The 21,823-nt window shown below is 39.9% G+C and overlaps 1 pseudogene; it reads left to right on the forward strand.

Annotated features, from left to right (window-relative positions):
• The first annotated feature begins 7,849 nt into the window (after nt 1–7,849).
• On the forward strand, nt 7,850–18,900 carry LOC131534317 (uncharacterized; annotated as a pseudogene).
• Nucleotides 18,901–21,823: the final 2,923 nt, after the last annotated feature.

The raw sequence follows: 21,823 nt of genomic DNA on the forward strand, positions 1-21,823 counted from the left end.
ACCTGAACCCCATAGAGAATCTGATGACTGTTCACCTTTCAGGTATGTGTATTTAAGAGCTCGTTGTATTGGGGTAGTATGTTTGTTTATGTGGGGTAACATTTTGTTGTATGCTAAATAGGCATGATTTCCTGTATCCCATTGTGCTATCGGTGGACATGACTGATTTAAACTGGTGCCTGTAGAGTGTTCTAGCTACGTGATATCCTAACGTTAAGTGTTTTAAACGTAATTATAATAGGTTGTTTGCACATGACGTCACTGATGACGCGCGAAATGCAGCTGGAGGGCAGGAAGTAATTTTTCTCCATAGGAATCAGTAGCAGAAACTTAAAATTCCTGTGTTTTGCATTGTTTATGGATGCTCAAATCGGCCAAACCGAGAAACCAAAAGGAGCTTTTATTGTGTACGACAATTTGTTGTTCATAAGAGGGGGAAAGTCAAGAAACTTACTGAAAAACACGAAAAAGTGGCTTGTAAAGCTGCGTCTGCGGTCGGGAGGAGCAAGTCGGATAATGCTCGTGTGTGCAAATGGTTAATATAATATAAGATATAATAATATATCAAAATATTAATAAAGATATAAACAGATTGGACCGCCAGATTGGACACATTCAGCGTGAGACAGTCAGAATTCACTCAATGCTAAACGGCCACGTCCGGCGCGCTGTGCACTTCAGTGTCGGGCCGATTCCAGCTCGCTAACAGCCGCCACATCTGGCCAGAGTGCGGCATACAGAGTCAGGCCGAGGGGTAGGATAAGTCTCCAGCAGGTGAAAATCTGACCGGAGCTGGCCCGGGTGTATTTTGCTATCTGGGATGTGGCTGTTGGTCCTATTAGCAGCACTTAAAACAACTTATTTAAATTCTGAATCGATCGTAGCCTAGAAAGCGAGCAAATAGCGCTTTCATAACGTTAATCACTAAAAAGCTGTCACTCACTTCAATTTATCGCAGTCTCACGATGTTCCGTGATATGAAGCTCTTACAACTGCAAATGATATCTTATTTACATCGTGTCTGCATGTGACGTTTAGAGTGAATTCTGACCATCTCACACTGAATGCACGAGAGGTGACAGCCCAATCTATTAATATCTTTATTAATATTTTAATATATTATTATATCTTATTATATTAACCATTTGCACACACGAGCATTATCCGACTCGCTCCTCCCGACCGCAGACGCAGCTTTACAAGCCACTTTTTCGTGTTTTTCAGTCAATTTCTTGACTTTTCCCCCTTACAAATACCACATTTTCATACACGATAAAAGCTCCTTGTGTTTTCTCGGTTTGGCCGATTTAAGCATCCTTAAACAACGCAAAACACAGGTATTTTGAGTTTTTGCTACTGATTCCTATGGAGAAAAATCACTTCCTGCCCTCCAGCTGCATTTCGCGCGTTATCAGAATCACGTGATTGCAAACAACCTATTGGGAGCGGGGGACAACATGATGATTAGTAATGTCTCCTTTTGTATTCGCTGCAGAATTCTCCCTCTCATTCTGTGCCGTGATTGTTTGCTTTTGTCTTCGCGCTGCTAAAGTACTGCTGTTTATACTGCCGCGCAGACGCTGTTGTCGACATTATTTAATGCAGAGTTCACACTGCACAATTTTCAAAGTCGTCGGATTACCGTTGTTTTTACACTGCACGACTTAGCACAGTTGCGTTTCGAGGGGGGTCCCCCGGTAAAAATCGCATTCGGGGGTAAAATACACGTGTTTTGGAGGGGTTCTCCTGGTACAATTCAAGAAGGTATAACTGCAGACCAGAGATCTCCAAAATGGGGCGTGAACTCCAAAAGTGGGCAGAACCTCCAAAATGGGGCGGGGTCTCTTCGCGCAAAGACTTTCACCATTGGCTCTGGCTTCAGCCAATTGTTATTGACTTACATTTCAAAATAACACTTCATAAATTAAACATTGTTTCTAGTTTTATCTAAAATAAAATATTATATGTAAATCAATATTCTCCGTGAGAGCAGAGCCCAAAGCTCTTGGCCAGTGGTGTTCGGACCAGAGTTTGAACCTCTGTTTTATGATATAAACGAGAATCACCCACGAGCTCTCCCACGAGCCGTCCCAGCGCAGCGCAGGGGAAAGATTTTATTCTATCGCTTTGTTTTAAGCAACGGGGGGCATCCTGGGGCTTGAAATTCACAGGGTAGGATGGGCTAGTGAAGCTGGGTGTAACTAAAAAGGTGCCATTGTCCGGTGAGGTCCGGTTGGGGAGTTATGAACGGCCCGGCTTGGAGATCTCATATCGCATAATCATATTAACTGCTTATCTTTTGAACTGCAACTTTCTTTTCAGCGCCAATACCACCGTGCAGCCAATTTCACTGGTTAAGGTTAGGGTCAGGTGTGGGGTAGGTTTAAGGGTTAGCATTTTTTGTAGCATAGTGTAGGAAATTAAATTAACACTGTGATTGACACAACCAATAAAATCTTTAGAATCAGCTGTGGGGCGGAGTCTGCGCTGAAGTTGATTGGGAGAAAAAATTGCGCATGTGTGTCATGTGCCTGTCTGTAAATGGGAGGAAGCCACGCCCTATTTTGGAGCTCCCACCCCGTTTTGTTCCCGCCCCCATTTGGAGATCTCCAGGCTGCAGTTATACCCTTCTCGTACAATTTGCATTGGGGTCTGTAGAACCTTGTCGAAAAGGACACACAAATATAATCTCAACTCAGCACATTCCGAGGAGTTTCCCCCTCCAACATCTGCAAGTCATAAAATTAATAAATGATCAGCACCGCGCCTAAGTGTCCGACCAGCTTCCTGCCATGCTCTCCTTATCATTTCAGGAGACTCATAAACAATGATAGGTTTGAGAAAAAAAAGACTGCTTTACATCTGCACGGATTTAAGAACAAAGAACTGCTTATTTGGAGAGGTTCCAGAAACAGAGCACTCGCGATACTGCGACCCCGTTTACCATAAACTACGCATCTGATAATAAACACAAATGATTGACTTATAGCTCCGTCTGAGCTAAGAAAATCACCAGATCTACACAACGTGACACTCTCCTGACCCCCTCGGACATCTCCCCTTTCTTTACTGCATTCCAAAGGAAACGTGTCTTGTCTCTTCTAAGTGCAGACCAAGAACACACAAACTTTTAGTGACTCGGCCAAAGACCATCAAGAGACAATATATATTAATGTTGTATTTTAAGTCTTTTATAAGCTTGCTGTGGTTATTAGGATTTAGGATATTTTAATCTATGCCTTAACCCATTTAGTAGATCAAATTAGTATATGTACCTTTTTGCATGCCAAATACTCGATGTCTGATGTTGAACAAAAGCTAATTTTGGTAGCAAGAATTTGGTGTGGATAAAAAGTTTACCTTTAGCATCATATGCAGAAATCTGCTAGGATATTCTCTTCATGTGACAGATTTACTAGCATCTAATATATGCACGGACAAGGAATCATATGGGGCGTGGCTCCGCCTGCCAGCAACAAGCCGATTGGGACAATCGCTCCAGGGGCGGACTTAGTAGTCCCACTTAAAACTCAATGTCCGGCTTTTGCTTGCTGCTCGCTGCTTGAAAACTTTGGCTTCGCGCTGCGAAGCACTCGCAGACTTAACATCAAGCTGATCATCCAAACTCAACCACTTCGTGGAAACTTCTTACTGAAGAAACTATCAGAAGCAACCGAAGCCGTAAGAACTCTAAAGAACTTCAAAGCGTCGCCACTAGTAAACAAACAAACAAACAATCTCCATGTCTTGCTGAGCTGATTTGAATTAATCTTTAAAAGGTAAAGACAGTAAAGTTCTCTGTTTGTGACTTCCTCAGGTCAAATTTACAGAACTCTTGGAAAAGAGCATTAGAACCTTAAACTTTCTTCAAATTGCAAACCTCTTGCCAGAACGTGTGTATGTGTGTGTGTATGTGTTTTGTTAGTATTGTCTCTAATGGGAAAGATTATGACATGAGGCCCTTATATAAGAAAGTTAATACACTTTTTGAAGACGTTGGCCTGATCGATATATGGAGAGATTTCTTTCCTAATAGAAGAGATTATACTCATTATTCTGTCCCCCATTCTTTATATACCTGAATAGACTATTTCATAACATTTGGAAAAGATAAAGATAAAATACACACTTGTGGAATCGGAACAATAGATATAAGTGACCATGTACCTATATACAGGTGCATCTCAATAAATTAGAATGTCGTGGAAAAGTTCATTTATTTCAGTAATTGTGAAATTTTCTCAAATTGTGAAATAAATAAATTCAATGCACACAGATTGAAGTAGTTTAAGTCTTTGTTTTTTTTTAATTGTGATGATTTTGGCTCACATTTAACAGAAACCCACGAATTCACTATCTCAACGAATTAGAATACTTCATAAGACCAATAAAAATGAATTGTTGGCCTTCTGGAAAGTATGTTCATTTACTGTATATGTACTCAATACTTGGTAGCGGCTCTTTTGCTTTAATTACTGCCTCAATTCGGCGTGGCATGGAGGTGATCAGTTTGTGGCACTGCTGAGGTGGTATGGAAGCCCAGGTTTCTTTGACAGTGGCCTTCAGCTCATCTGCATTTTTTTGGTCTCTTGTTTCTCATTTTCCTCTTGACAATACCCCATAAATTCTCTATGGGGTTCAGGTCTGGTGAGTTTGCTGGCCAGTCAAGCACACCAACACCATGATCATTTAACCAACTTTTGGTGCTTTTGGCAGTGTGGGCAGGTGCCAAATCTTGCTGGAAAATGAAATCAGCATCTTTAAAAAGCTGGTCAGCAGAAGGAAGCATGAAGTGCTCCAAAATTTCTTGGTAAACGGGTGCAGTGGAAAAACACAATGGACCAACACCAGCAGATGACATTGCACCCCAAATCATCACAGACTGTGGAAACTTAACACTGGACTTCAAGCAACTTGGGCTATGAGCTTCTCCACCCTTCCTCCAGACTCTAGGACCTTGGTTTCCAAATGAAATACAAAACTTGCTCTCATCTGAAAAGAGGACTTTGGACCACTGGGCAACAGTCCAGTTCTTCTTCTCCTTAGCCCAGGTAAGACGCCTCTGACATTGTCTGTGGTTCAGGAGTGGCTTAACAAGAGGAATACGACAACTGTAGCCAAATTCCTTGACACGTCTGTGTGTGGTGGCTCTTGATGCCTTGACCCCAGCCTCAGTCCATTCCTTGTGAAGTTCACCCAAATTCTTGAATTGATTTTGCTTGACAATTCTCATAAGGCTGTGGTTCTCTCGGTTGGTTGTGCATCTTTTTCTTCCACTCAACTTTCTGTTAACATGCTTGGATACAGCACTCTGTGAACAGCCAGCTTCTTTGTGCAATGAATGTTTGTGGCTTACCCTCCTTGTGAAGGGTGTCAATGATTGTCTTCTGGACAACTGTCAGATCAGCAGTCTTCCCCATGATTGTGTAGCCTAGTGAACCAAACTCAGAGACCATTTTAAAGGCTCAGGAAAACTTTGCAGGTGTTTTGAATTGATTAGCTGATTGGCATGTCACCATATTCTAATTTGTTGAGATAGTGAATTTGTGGGTTTTTGTTAAATGTGAGCCAAAATCATCACAATTAAAAGAACCAAAGACTTAAACTACTTCAGTCTGTGTGCATTGAATTTATTTAATACACAACTTTCACAATTTGAGTTGAATTACTGAAATAAATGAACTTTTCCACGACATTCTAATTTATTGAGATGCACCTGTATCTATCCATTGATTTTGAACTGCAACCAAAGAACACTACATGGAAATTAAACTCAAGTTTATTTAATGATCCTGGTTTCAAGGAACAAATTAAAGAAGAAATCAGTGCCTATTTAGAATTTAACGATAATGGTGAGGTCTCACCTCCTATCGTATGGGATACTCTTAAGGCTGTCTTGAGAGGTAAAATTATAGCAATATCTTCATACAAGAAAAAAATTAGAAATAAAACATTAGATGACTTGCATATCAAGCCAAGGGAATTAGAAAAGAATCATAAATCGAGGTTAGTACAAGATACATTAAATGAAATTAAGAAAGTTAGGGACAGAATTAATGACTTGACTACGCAAGAAGTAAAGAAAAATTTTATGTTCTTAAAAGGTATTATGAAGGTGGATCTAATGCTGTGAAAATATTGGCATGGAAATTGAGGAAGAAAACTGCAGAAAATACAATTCACAGAGTTAAAAAATTACAAAAAATAAGCAAAATGAAATTCAGGAAGCTTTTGAAGTGTTCTATAAAACTTTATATTCTAGAGTTCCAGGGGGCGATGTGACTCAAATTGACACTTAAATTCTTTAGAATTACCCACTTTAAATGAAGAGCAAAATAAAAGGATGACCACAGATATAACTGAAGAGGAATTAAAAACTGCAATTAGTAGACTCAAATTAGGTAAGTCACCTGGATCAGATGGTTATACAGCAAATTCCTGTCATACTCCCTACATTGAATTGGGTTTTATGTTGGAAGGAGGCGATAATATCAGCTATACCAAAAGAAGGCAAGGATAAAATGGAATGTGGATCCTTTAGACCAATATCTGTTCTTAACGTGGACTATAGATTATTTACTTCTATTATGGCAAAACAAATGGAAGAAATAATGCCTATACTGATACATAATGATCAGACAGGTTTTTATAAGACAACGTCGAACACAAGATAACATACGAAGGACATTACACATCATGAATCATATACAAAAAAACAACATTGAAGCTATTTTGATAAGCATAGATGCTGAAAAAGCATTTGATTCGGTTAATTGGTTATTTCTTTACAGAGTTTTACACAGATTTGGTTTAAATGATACAATTATAAAAACTATCAATGGATACTTATCAAATTGCTTTACTCTAGAAAGGGGTTCACGACAGGGTTGTGCATGGTCACCATTACTTTTCGCACTATATTTGGAACCATTAGCTCAATATATCAGACAGAATGAGGATATTAGGGGAGTTAATTTTAAAGGAACAGAACACAAATTGGCTTGCTATGCAGATGATATTATCATATACCTGGGGCAACCAACATACTCCTTACCGAAATTGATGCAGTCGCTTGAAATATTTGGCCAGATATCAGGATATAAGACTAATATAGGTAAAACTCAGCTACTTTCGTATAATTACAAAATACCAAGAGAAATTAAAAACAGATACCCTTTGGTATGGCAAACAGAATCTTTCAAATACCTTGGCATTAACATGCCAAAAGATCTTACAAAATTATTTGAATGAAACTATTTGCCTGTCTATAAAAAAAATTAAGGAAGATATAGGAAGATGGAATTTAATTCCTTTCTTTTGTCTTAGTTCACGTATTGCATCTATCAAAATGAACATTGTGCCTAGACTATTATACTTATTTCAGACCCTACCTATAATGATTAATCAAAATCAGTTTAACGAGTGGGACAAGATGTTATCAAGATATATGTGACCCTGGACCACAAAACCAGTCTTAAGTCGCTGGGGTATATTTGTAGCAATAGCCAAAAACACATTGTATGGGTCAAAAGTATCCATTTTTATTTTATGCCAAAAATCATTATTATATTAAGTAAAGATCATGTTCCATGAAGATATTTTGTGAATTTCCTACCGTAAATATATCAAAACTTAATTTTTGATCAGTAATATGCATTGCTAAGAACTTCATTTAGACAACTTTAAAGGTGATTTTCTCAGTATTTTGATTTCTTTGCACCCTCAGATTCCAGATTTTCGAATAGTCGTATCTCCGCCAAATATTGTCCGATCCTAACAAACCATACATCAATGGAAAGCTTATTTATTCAGCTTTCAGATGGTGTAGGGTCAAAATCGTCCAGGGTCACATATATGGCAAGGTAAAAAAAAACTAGAGTTCGCTTTAAAACATTACTGCTAGCTAAAGAAAAGGGGGGGTGGGGATTACCTTCCCTTAGAGATAATTACTTTGCAGCACAGATAGGAGTCATAATATGCTGGTGTAATCCATTTTACGAGGCTCAGTGGAAAAACATGGAGCAGAAAATATCATTGATCCCCATACAGGCAACCCTGGCCGATAGTAATATACAAGAATACATTAAGACTATTGATAACCCATGGGTAAATTGCACTCTAACTGTATGGCAATCTATTATAACAGAATATAAACTAAAAGAAGAAATTGTGCCTCTTAAATGGTGTGCATACGACTCCGAGTTTACACCAAACAGACTAGACACTCGATTTAAGGATTGGATAGATAAGGGGATAACAGTTTTATGTAATATAATAAAAGATAATATACTAGCCTGCTTTGAAGTACTTAAAGAGAAACCTTCATTAGAAACACAAGATTTTTAATAGATACTTGCAGATGCAATATTTTGTTAATATAAAGATGAAGAATGTGGCTGAGACAAGGACAGGCTTAATAGAATTGTTTAGAAAAGCATATAAATCAGATTTTCATAGTAAAATTGTTTCATGCATATACAAATGTTTGCTAAACCTTAAAACACACTCAACTTCTTTTATTAAAACAAAATGGGAGAAGGAAGGAGGGAAATGTTGGAAATGTTCTAAGGCACAAAAATGGAGGGAGTTTGGTTGGAAAAGCTTGATAAGATATTTTATTACGCCTGCTCAGAAATCACACCATGATAATAATCTGTCGATATGTTGGAGAAAATGTGGAAAGCAAAACGCGAATCATTACCATATTTTCTGGGTGTCACAAATTCAGCCTCTGTGGCTCCCTCCAATCACCACCAGAGGGAACTATCACCAGAGTATTAACCGGTTCATTAAGACTTCATTTCCCACGTACCCCGTGCCAGAGACTGATCACCTGCACAGGTGTTCCTCATTGCTTGGTCTATTTAAACTGTGCCGCCCTTGCTCTCCTTGCGAAGTCTTGTTTCGCTATGCAGTCATTTCTGAGCATTTTCCCTGTGTATGCTTACCTGTTGATGACCTGGATTGTTTACCCGTTTCCGAAGGATTGCTGCCTGCCTCTTCTGACTCTGCCTGCCTTGCTGAGTATCTCTATTGTCTGTTTGCCGCCTGCCCTGACCCTCAGCCCGAACTCTGTTTCTGATTCTGCCCTGCCTCTGCTATATCTGACACCAGTTACTGATTTATGCCTGTCTGACTTCTCTTGTGTTTCAATAAAACTGCACATGGATCCTGACGCCACTGCCTCCTCATTACACTGGGACTGCTCTATTGGAGAGGAATACATACTGCCTTGCAAGATGTCTTTAAATGCAGAGGTGTAAAAAGTACTCAAAAATTTTACTCAAGTGAAAGTACAGATACTTTGTGAAAATTTTACTCAATTAAAAGTACAAATATCTGGCCAAAAACATACTTGAGTAAAAGTAGAAAAGTACAATGTTAAATTGTAACATGATTTTGATGTACCATTTCCATGGTAATGAAATGTCTGATTTTAAAATGGGTTTCAAAGGATAAATTTTGAGATTTTAAGTTTTCAACTGATATATAATTTCTTACGATTTCTAAAGCGTGATAGAGAAAAAGGCAACTAAGAAGACTTTCTGTGACAAAGGTCAGAACTCCTGTTATGATGTAGATTTTTCAGGTCCACTCTTGTCATAAATTAATCTATTACTTTTCCTACATCATTTTTTAACAAAGAAAGTGGTAAAATACCTATTTAGGAGTCTTAGACCTTTCCAACAATATATAGTTTGATTAGTATAATTTGATCGAATAGTTTCATGATTAGATTAGGATTTAATTGTAAAATAGTGAAGTAAACATAGGCGTCCCACAGAGGGGACGGTGACAGTTAAGAGGTTAAATGAAGCAAGTCTTATCAAAAACAAACATTCTGTGATGAAGTAATCCGTATGAAACCAACACGATGTTCAGTCTTTCTCGTCTGACTCATTATCTCTAATGAAATCCTGCCCCCTCACGGCTCGCACCGTTCATATGTAAATATCCACATGGGACGTGCGCACGTGCAAACGCCCAACACAAACAAAGAGTGAGGAGATCATTCATTGCAGCTACTGTTCGTTTCTGGAAGAAGACTCGCTGAGTAAAGGCAGGATTTCCCTCAAAAAAGAAGAATAAGATTTCATCCAGAAAAGGAGATCAATCTGATGAGTAATTAATGTTTCTTTTTTGCATTAGTTACCGTGTTATTGTGACATAAACTTGAACAGATTTACTAACAGTTAGTTGTGTTTTTCCCAAACTACAACATGATGAATGCTACGTGTCTAAGAATGTTTAGACCATGTTTATTATTAATACTCTATTCACAAATATATTTTAATAGTGTACTAAACAATAACGATTAGTTTCTCAGATATAAAATATCATTTTTTTTATAGTACAAAGTAGGCTACATCCTTTTATAGTGCAAAACATGCATGAGTCTATGGCTGCAGAATCATATCATAGGCTACTATAAAATCATACATACTAGGCTATCATAGTTGGGTTTTTCCCAAACTATAATTCCTGACTACAGTGTTTGAAATCGTGTAAAACATTTTCATGCTCTATATAAAACAATAAAAGTAATATGAGTGTACACTGTAAGATGATGAATGCTACAAGTCTAAGTATGTTTAGAACATGTTTATTGTTAATAGCCTACTCTGTTCAAAAATAGATTCTAATAACGTGCTAAACAATAATGATTAGTTTCTCAGATATAAAATGTATTTTCTTTATATTATATATATATATATATATATATACATACATATATACATACACACATATATATATATATATATATATACAGATGCTCCTGATATTAACATGCTCTCAAATGTTTTTTTGGGGGGTTGTTTGTATTTTATTGATACCTGCACCACAGATGAATCCTGATGACTTTCTTCAAACTGTTGAACTCTGAGAGTGCTGCACCAACATCAGATGTTCAACTACGCTGATATTCTATGGTAAAACAAACTCCTTGACTAATGATTATGTTTTTTTCTTCTTGAATCCATGGAAAGAAGCAGAAACACTTAAATAAAACACGTAAATATCAGGTATGATTTACTTGTTTCACTTATTGGACGGCATCTGTTGCAGGAATGACACACTACCAGTCCAAACTTTTTGAACAGTAAGATGTTTAATGTTTTTGTAAAGAATTATCTTCTGTTCACCAAGCCTTTATGTCCAAAATACATAAAGTTGTATTGTGAAATATTTTTACTATTTAAAATAACTGCTTTCTATTTGAATATATTTTAAAATGTAATTTATTCCTGTGATCAAAGCTACGTTTTCAGCATCATTACTCCAGTCTTACTCCAAGTGTAACAATATACACTATAACATTCAAAAGCTTGGAGTCAGTATATATAGAAATTAAAACTTTTATTTAGCACACAAGGGATGATAAAGACATTTATCATGTTACAAATTATGCTGTTCTTCTGAACTTTCTATTCATCCAAAAAACCTGCAAAACCTCAGCTCTTTTCAAAATAATAATAATTATATTAGCAAATCAGAATATTAAAATGATTTCTGAAGGATCATGTGACTGTGTCACGAATCCTTTCCCTGCACTTCCGTTCATTCACCACCAGAGGTCACTCGCTCACCACATTGACTCTCACACCATACTTCACACTGGACAGCATTTCCCATCATTCATTGCACTGATTGCACACATGGCTGATTGCACTAATCACACGCACACCTGATCCTACGCACACACTGATTACATGCCTTATTTAAACTCTGGACTTTCGTTCCCTCACTGCCGAGTATTGTATGTGCTTATCGCTCCCCTAGCCTTAGCTACTCTACAGAGCCCCTGATAGTTTTCCTAGTCTTTCCCTGCATGTTTTGGATTGTGTTTTCCCCTGCCTGGACTTTTGCTTCGTTTTCAGATTACCTCTCTCATCAAGCCCCTTTGGATACTGTTCACTGTCGACCGACCCAGGCCCATTTTGGATGTCTCTTTGCCTTGCCTATGATATACCTGTTTGCCACTGTTCGACCCTGCCTGTTATGACCACGTCTCTTCTTAACCCTCTGGGGTCTGAGGGTGTTTTGGGGCCCCAGAGAAGTTTTGACATGCCCTGACATTTGTGCTTTTTTCAGTTGCTTATAAACATTTTAATGGCTAAAGTCCAAAAACACTGTATTCAGCACAAACTGGGCTACAATAATATGTGAGCAGCATGTACGTACATGATTGTGTTTTTGAGAAAACAACGTTTATGCGTGGTTTGAAAAAAACTAAAATTATTTAAAGTAACTAAAATAAGGCCATAAAACACACACAGAACATTTGTTCACAAGACTTTTGAGAACTGGATCTTGTAGCCTAGAATATTTGCTTCTCACTCATTCAGAGAAAACAATATATTGATTTAAATTTTCTAAGTCACTTTTTGAGTGGAAAGGCTCTATGCGAGAGGGTGTGACTCACACCTGAGAAGACAAAGGCCCGCATAATGAGCTGCATAATGAGCCATTCAGTCAGGTGTGTGACTGAGAGAGAAGAGTTACAAGAAAGAATGTGAGGAAAAAAGAAATGTGTATACGTATAACTATCACATAAAATAACTTGAGATTCACTTGCGAGTGCAGTTAAACAGTTTATTAGAAACAAACAAACAAATAAACAACAAAAGAGTCAAGACATCGTGGGTGCAATATCCAAAATATCCAAAACAGTGGCAGGAAACTGGAACCCAGGAAAACAGGAGACAGCAGAAACTGCATGAGAAAACCCAAAACAGACGTGAGCAACACAATGAATGGACAAAGACAAAGCAAACATGGTGACAATACATACACTACCAGTAAAATTATTTAAACAGTAAGATTTGTAATGTTTTTTTTTTAAGAAGTGTCTTCAGCTCATTTATTTGATCCAAAGTACAGCAAAAACAGTACATTATATTTATTATAATATATAGGCCTACATATTACTATTCAAAATAAATAAAGCACCCCCCCCCCCCCCTAAAATGAATAAATAAATTAGTGAGCATGTTGATAGTCTTATCAGGAGCAACTATATTATTACATTAGCAATCACCAACATTGCCCACGTGATTTTATAACATAGATGCACACATGCTTTGCATGTATTATCATACAATACAAAAACAACATTGTATAACTGAGAAACTAAATTATTATTAAGCTTATTATAAACATGTTTGAGCAGGTATTTGCAAACAGAGTAGGCTACTTCACAGTAAAGATTGGTCTAAACTTTCTTAGATATTACTTTTATATCATTGTTTATAGAACATATAACTATCCTCACGTCGTGCAACATTTAAATGCAATGAAAGGTTGCCTATCATATTTCAAAATTTTACACTCGATTTCACACATTTTATTCTGGAGTTATAAATGCTTTCAACTTTGTCACAACAACACATTATCGAATGCCAATAAGAAACATTACTTACTCGGTATAAAGTATCTCCTCCTCCGCCGGCTCCAGCCGCGCTCGTGTTCTGTTTGTGAGGTTAACAAAGCTTTTTCCTCTCAGCGCGTCTTCTGAGGTAAATATAACTCTTTTTCCTCAGCGTGTTCTTCCAAAACTGAAAAGTATCCGAGATGAACGCATTGCTGCTTTGTTTACGGTGGTGTGGGCGTTTACACGCCGCGTGGCGGTTTGTAATAACAATAGCGTGAGCAGCGTGTGGGCGTGACCTAATTAAAGATAATGAGACCAGACGGAAAAACTGGACATGTCCTTGGTTTCATACGGATTACTTTATCACAGAATATTTGTTTTCGGTAAGACTTACTTCATTTGAGAGTAGACATGTCAAGCTTTCTATAGATATATTTCTCATGTCTCTATGTGAAGTATTTGCTGAGTTACAGTTCATTTTAGTGATGTGTTTCAAAAAGCAGTTCGCGGAGACGGAGAAGAAAGAGAGCGCACCCTGTTTGTTTTCTTTATTATTCAAAAGCACAAAGTTTAGTTGTTATTATGAGTGTATACAAATAAAAGTAGACCCCTTACAGATTCGAATGGTGTATTGCTTTTATCTGTACGATCAAAAATGGCAGAGTAATTCAAGCTCATTTCGGCCTTATCAGGAAAATCTGCCTCAAAACGCATATACGCGTTTGTCGACCCCAGAGGGTTAATAAAACCTTGCAAATGGATCCGCACGCCTCTCATCTCGTTGGTCCCGTTACAGACTGGAGTAATGCTAAAATGATGCTAAAAAGTCAGCTTTGATTGTTCCTAATAAACTGTTTAACTGCACTTGCAAGTGAATCTCAAGTTATTTTATGTGATAGCTAAATATATTCTTAATAAACTACTAACAAAAAAATATATAAATTTATTTTGTCCTCATATTCTTTCTTGTAACTCTTTCCTCGCAGTCACAAACCTGACGGAATGGCTCATTATGCGGGCCTTTGTCTTCTCAGGTGTGAATGTGAAGGTTGACGCCTTCTCGCATGGACCCTTTTTACTCAAAAAGTGACTTAGAAACTTTAAATCAATATATTTTTCTGTGAGCAAGCAAACAAGATGATTTTCATATCATTTTGAAGCAAAAACTCTAAGCTATATGATCCAAAAGTCTTGTGAACAAATGTTTTGTATGTGTTTTATGGCCTTATTTCAGTGACTTCAAAATTTTAGTTTTTCACTAACCACGCATAAACATTTCTTTCTCAAAAACAGATATTTATCTGATGAAAGTCACAACTGAAGTAGAAATGTGTGTGCTTGATGCGTGAAAACAATGATCATTGATTGGTTCTCACGCACACACATTTGAACTTCTGTTTACCATATGTATTGTGCATGAGATAAAATAAAAATGTAATGTACTTTTTAAGATGAAATAAAATTGTAAGGAGTAAAAAGTACTGTTTTTTTCTCCAGAAATGTAATCAAGTAAAAGTACAAGTAACCAGTTTAAACTGTACTTGAATAAAGTACAAATCCCCCAAAATAATACTTAAGTAAACTAATCAAGTAAAATCACTTAAGTATTTTACACCTCTGTTTAAATGTGCGATTAACAGTGAAACCTTATTTTTTGGATATATACCCCTGAATGGTTAAAAAGAGAGAAATATCTAATTAATATATTGTTGGTGGCTGTTAAAAAGTGTTTCACGAAAAAATGGTTGTCACAGGAGAGTCCTACCCTAAATGCATAGATGAAAATCACAATGGACATTTATAAAGTGGAGCAAATAACAGCATTTGTAAATCACAAAATGAAACAATGTGCTTCGCACTGGGAAAAATGGATTGAATATGCAACATCTCATGTTGCATATTCTAATATGCATAACTGCATAACTAATAAGGAATTATTGAAGAACTAACAGGTAATTATTCATTAACACTTGAATAATAACTCACTACTGTTAACTACTAAGGAAGATGTGTTAACTGATCAGTATGTAATACAATTTTATGACTGTGTAACAGTTAGCTAACCAATAACTAATGTATTCTGTCATACCTCCTGAAGAACTATTAATTATCTACTACTTAAGGTTCAAGAAAAATAACTACAACTGAACAGTTATACGCAAATAGTCACTTTAATAATCAGGCTGTGGCCCTCAAATCAAGTACTTGAGTAAAAGTACAGATACCCCAATAAAATATTACTCCAGTAAAATTATAAGTAGGCCTATTCATTTTCAAAATTGCTTGAGAAAAAGGACAAGTACAAAGTACTACTACAGTAGCAACTCTGTTACAGTCCACTACTTCTATTATTAGCCTATAATGGAAATTAAATATGCATTTTGTTTGCTGCACACCTAAAATAACTCATTACTATAATTGTACATAAGTTTCTGCCTGTATGATAAATAATTGCTTTGTGCGCATGTTCTGTAGGAAATCTGCTTCGGAAAGGAACCCCAACTCCACTGTCTTGTCTTGACTATGCAGAATTATTTGATAATTATGGATTAATTACTAATGGGTTCCTTATATTTTCACTTTAGAATAGGCCTACTGTTTCAGATTCGAAATAAGTCCTGCAGAATTATTCGATAATTCTTTATTAATTACTAATTGGTTACTAGGGGTGGCACGGTACATGTATTCGTACCGAACCGTCACGGTACAGGCGTCTTGGTTCGGTGCATGAGGCCTTACGACGAATACAGGCAATTCACCCCCAATCCAGAAGGGGGCGCTCACAGTAATGCAGCACTGTTTGATAACCGCCAGCGGAAGAACAGCGAGTACCATGAGTTGCGCACTTGAAAACAAAGCCCCCAGACAGTGACCATGTGCTGATTCTGAACGGTCTCTCATATAGACTGACAAGGGAGTATACTTTAAAGGCTTGCGCACTCAACTGTTTGCGAAATGGAGCTTTGTGCTGGTGTATCCTACCTCTCTCATTCAGCACAAATCCAAATATTCCATAATATTTCCATATTTGCAATGTAACATATCTGAATGCGAAACTATTATTTATTATGCAAATGACAGACTTTGTACTTTAGTCGCGTTCCAACGGTGACAGAGGCGCATGCTGATGTTTGGCTCACTGTATTTTATTTTGATAAAGTACCAACTGTGCTGTCAAGTTAGCAATGCTGGAATTGATGTGTGCGTGCGTGTGTGTGTGCGCGTTCCGGCGCGATCACTTGAACTGTCTCCTTATACCAGCAGAATCAACTTTAAACACTTATTTTCTTATTAACCCTTTCGCACGTGAGTTTAAAATATTCTAGCTGAGCCCCAGGCGTGAGTTTTTTTAGGCAACCGTTATTTTAGAACTTATAGCCTTATTGTTTCCATGGCGACGCGTCATGCTTGTCATGTGACACACCGCAGCCGTAATAGCGCTGTATGACACATGAATTGCTTTTATTTCGTTTTTCCTTTTTTTATTATTAATATTCACAAACATACTCGCTATATTATTAAATATCTGATATTCCGATTCTGAAATATGTGCAAGTAAATGTGTTTGGTTGTTTAAACACGTTTATAATGATCGTGTTAGTTGATCTATACCGGGTGATGGGCGCCGCCATGTTTGCTCGCGCTGAATCCAGCTGTGGGATTTACAACACGTAAATTCATCCTCTCCTCCCGAAACACGTTAAAATAAGTCTCCAGTAAACTGGGAGAAGAGCAGAGTAAACTTTATTGTTACCTACACTGTGTATATGATATCAATAAAACATGTCGTCAGATTATATTTGTAAGGATCATTATTGCTGCTTCCATAGACATCAGCGCATATTTTACAAACTATAAATGTATGGCTTTGCTAGTACTTATGTGTATTTAAATGTCTGAAATCTTAAATAAGCATTATATGGTTGAAAACACTGAATAAGTGATAATATTACAAGCGATCGCGCGTCTGATCTGGCTCCGCGCCAGAAAGCAGATTTGAATTTCAGCAGTTGATGACGTGACTCACTGAAAGTTCTAATCACACCAGTGTGATCGTACGCTCCAGGGACCAGCCAAGACTGATCACACCGGTGTGATCGTATGCGTTAAAGGGTTAATAATGCATCACTGTATAAAGGTCTGCTTTTATTTGTGAACACTCACAATGAAAACAAAACAAATTATATATATATATATATATATGTAATAATATTTAGTATTTTCACATCTAAATGGAAAAAATTGTAATTTGCACTACTGTTTGTTCAAAATAAATGAAAAGAAACTGAGCATAGTAGATAGCATAGCATAGTTCCTATCGGAAGCTGATTTCTTACAAAACACACTCACAAAACAATTCACTACACAGGCAAAACCTCTATAAAATGTATTGCATTTATTAATATTGCATTTTCATACTACTACTACTGCTAATAACATTTATATGAAAGGGTCACAACTCAATGTAATTGTGTATGACTCTTCATTAGTAGTTATTTTTCTTGAACCTTAACTAGTAATTAATAGTAGTTCTTCAGGAGGTATGACAGAATACATTGGTTATTGATTAGCTAACTGTTACTTAATACAATCATAAAATTGTATTACATAATGATTAGTTAACACATCTGTCAGAGAGTCACCGTCAACGTCATCACAAGCAATCACGAGATCACAGTCACCTGAGTTTTGATCACCTGCACCTGCTCACCCTCACCCTCATCAGCACTGCCATAAAGCACCCACACTCTCTGACATTCATCGTCCGGTCTACGGTTCACATACGGAACGGTAACCTGGCTCCTTTCTACTAACTTCTCCCATTGTTACTCCTCAGATTCTCTCCAGCGATACTCCACCGAATGCTCCCACGATCTCCTGTGATTACCCTCATTGCTCTCCGGACTCACACCATCCAGTACTCTGCGATCTCCCCCTCAGAAAGACTCACTTCCACGTGCATGAACTCTCATCTCACTATTATTGAATAAAGTCACATTCACCTCTAACCCTTGGCTCTTGGCTCTGTTGTGTGACAGAAGACCGGAACAACACCGACACCGTCACCAGCATGGATCCCCGGCCATCATCACCATCGGAGATCTTGGAGGAGCTGGTGAACACTCTGCGGGCCTCGCTGCTTCCTCCTCCAGCTCCTCCATCTGCCTCGGCCAGTCCCATGGCGCTGCCTGCCACCTATGCGGGTGATTCGGCTGAGTGTGGCGGCTTTTTGCTACAACTATCCCTCTATTTGGAGATGCAACCGCAGAAATTCCCTACCGAGCGCTCCAAGGTAGCTTTTTTGATTTCCCTCCTTACCGGAAGGGGCGTTGAATTGGGCTAAGGCCATTTGGGATGCCAATACTGCCATAATCAATTCCTAGGAGGCTTTTACTCGTCATTTCAAGGAAGTATTTGGAACAGCTACAGGAGCACTCTCGGTATCGGATTCACTCCTAACTTACGTCAAGGCACTTCTTCCACCCAAGAGTACACGTTACAATTCCGCACTCTGGCGGCTGGAATGAAGCGGCGTTTCTTAGCGCCTATCGTCAGGGGTTGGAGCCTTCGATCCGCCGGCAAATGGTAATATACGATGATACATTGGGATTGGAAGGATTCATGCAGCGAGCCAACAGAATCTCCCAGCGTCTCACTGCATGTGACCTCTCAGAAGCCGCTCACCAGCCCGTTTCACCCGCTGCCACCCCTCCAGTACCAGAGCCTATGCTCATAGACACGGCCCGTCTCACTAACCGTGAGCGTACCAGACGATTAACATCTGGCCTGTGTCTTTATTGTGCCTCCACGGAGCACTACATCAAGGCTTGCCCCATCAAACCCCCACGTCCTGCGGTGAGTACACTTCAAATGAATCCTCTGATCTCGAAACTGTCAGTCATTTCCGTACAACTCCTCACCCCCTTTCAATCTGTTCCAGCCACTGCCCTAGTCGACTCGGGCTCCTCGGGAAATTTTATCTCCCAGGACTTCGCCAAGCGTCTCCACCTGTCTCTCCAAAGACGTTCCCAGGAGCTCCGAGTCGAAACAATCAATGGAAAGCCGCTAGGACATGGGCGCGTCCTGTACGAGGTTCCTACTATGCCACTCAAAATTGGAATTCTGCATGAGCAATAAAATTTCTGGTACTGGAGGGCTCCACCGTGGACATCATCCTGGGACGCCCCTGGCTCATCCTCCACTCACCGGTAATCAGATGGGAAACGAGTGAGATTCTTCGCCGGAGTGAGGAGTGTTATCAACGGTGTCTCAAGGGAATTCCACAACCTTTGCACAAACCCCCACAACTCCAAGTGGCCTCCACGAAGATCGAGAACCCTGATTCCGACAAAGTCCTTGAAATCCCATCTGATTACAGGGCGTTCCTGGATGTTTTTTGTAAGCAGGCAGCCACACAACTACCACCACATCGGCCATGGGACTGTGCCATAGATCTGCTGCCTGGGTACAAACTCCCCAAGGGTAGAGTATACCCACTGTCCATCCCGGAGCGCAGGGCTATGGAGGCTCTCAAACAGGGGTATATCCGGCCATCCAATTCTCCAGCGGCTTCAAGCTTCTTCTTCGTGGGTAAGAAGGACGGGGGCTTACGACCGTGCATCGACTACAGAACCCTCAACTCCCAAACTGTCAAGCCCCCCTATCCACTTCCCCTGGTCCCGGCCGCCTGGACCTGCGCAGCGCTTATAACCTCGTTCGGATCAGGAAGGGGGACGAGTGGAAGACTGCCTTCATTACCCCATCAGGCCACTACGAATACTTGGTTATGCCCTATGGACTTGCCAACGCCCCTTCCGTGTTCCAAGGTTTCATGAACGAGGTGTTCCGGGAGTTCCTCCATCGATTCGTTGTGGTCTACATAGATGACATCTTGATCTACTCCCGGAACCTGGCCGACCATCGCCAACACGTTGCGCAGGTCCTAGAGAGACTTCGACAACACCAACTCTATCTAAAACTGGAGAAATGCGATTTCCATCGCCCCACGGTACAGTTCCTCGGATACATAATAGGCAAGGAGGGAATACTAATGGACCAGGGGAAAGTCACTGCTGTCTCCACCTGGCCTGTTCCACAAACTATCAAAGAACTCCAAAGATTCCTAGGATTTGCTAATTTCTACCGTCGTTTCATAAAGAACTTCAGTATGATCACCGCTCCACTCACCACCATTCTCCGGGGAAAGCCCAAGTCCCTGTCCTTCGACCCCAGTGCCCACGAAGCCTTCGATGCTTTGAAGAATGCTTTCAGTACGGCCCCTATCCTCCGTCATCCCAACCCAGATCAACCCTTCATCGTCGAGGTGGACGCCTCCACCACCGGCGTCGGGGCCGTACTGTCCCAGCATTATGGCGAGCCTCCCAGCCTTCAACCCTGCGCCTATTACTCGAAGAAACTGACCCCCGCGGAGCAGAATTATGACATCGGTAACAGGGAACTCCTAGCTATTAAACTGGCCCTTGAGGAGTGGCGGCATTGGCTGGAGGGAGCCAAACACCCATTCACAGTAATCACCGATCACAAGAACCTCCAATACCTCCGTGAAGCCCGAAGACTCAACCCTCGCCAAGCCCGCTGTCCCTGTTCTTCACCCGTTTTCAATTCACCATCACCTACCGTCCCGGAAACCGTAACGGTAAAGCAGATGCCTTTTCTCGCCTTCATTCCCCAGAAGTTCCCTCGGATCCTGAACCCATTCTCCCTCCAGCCCTCATCGTAACCCCTATCATCTGGAACATCGACGACGACATCCGAGCCGCCACCCTCACTGAACCTGCTCCGCCGGGAGGCCCAGAAGGGAAGATTTACATTCCCACGGATCTTCGACTACCCCTTCTGGGCTCAGTTCATTCCGTACCGGGCTCTGGACACCCAGGCAGACAACGGACCTTCTCGCTCTTCCAAGCTCGGTACTGGTGGCCCAGTATGTCCCGTGATGTCATCAGGTTCGTCCAGAGCTGCTCAGTCTGCGCCATGTCATCCACTCCCCGACAGTTACCGGTGGGCAAGCTCATTCCACTCCCTGTACCTCGCAGACCATGGTCTCATATAGGGATCGATTTTGTGATGGACTTGCCTAACTCAGATGGGAACACCTGTGTACTGGTGATAGTGGACCGCTTCTCCAAAGGGTGCAAACTGGTTTCTCTCCCCGGCTTGCCCACCGCACTGGACACTGCAGAACACCTCTTCCACAACATCTTTAGGCATTATGGTATCCCCGAAGATATAGTGTCCGACCGCGGACCTCAATTTATTTCCCACGTCTGGAAAGCCTTCTTCCGCCTCTTGGGGGTCACCGTGAGCTTATCTTCGGGGTACCATCCTCAGACTAACGGCCAGACTGAGCGGAAGATCCAGGAGCTCGGACGATACCTCCGGGCATACTGTCATCAAGATCAGCACAGCTGGAGCCGTTTCCTCCCGTGG

The sequence above is a fragment of the Onychostoma macrolepis genome, chromosome 03, assembly GCF_012432095.1.
Source record: "Onychostoma macrolepis isolate SWU-2019 chromosome 03, ASM1243209v1, whole genome shotgun sequence".
Classification (NCBI taxonomy): Eukaryota; Metazoa; Chordata; class Actinopteri; order Cypriniformes; family Cyprinidae; genus Onychostoma; species Onychostoma macrolepis.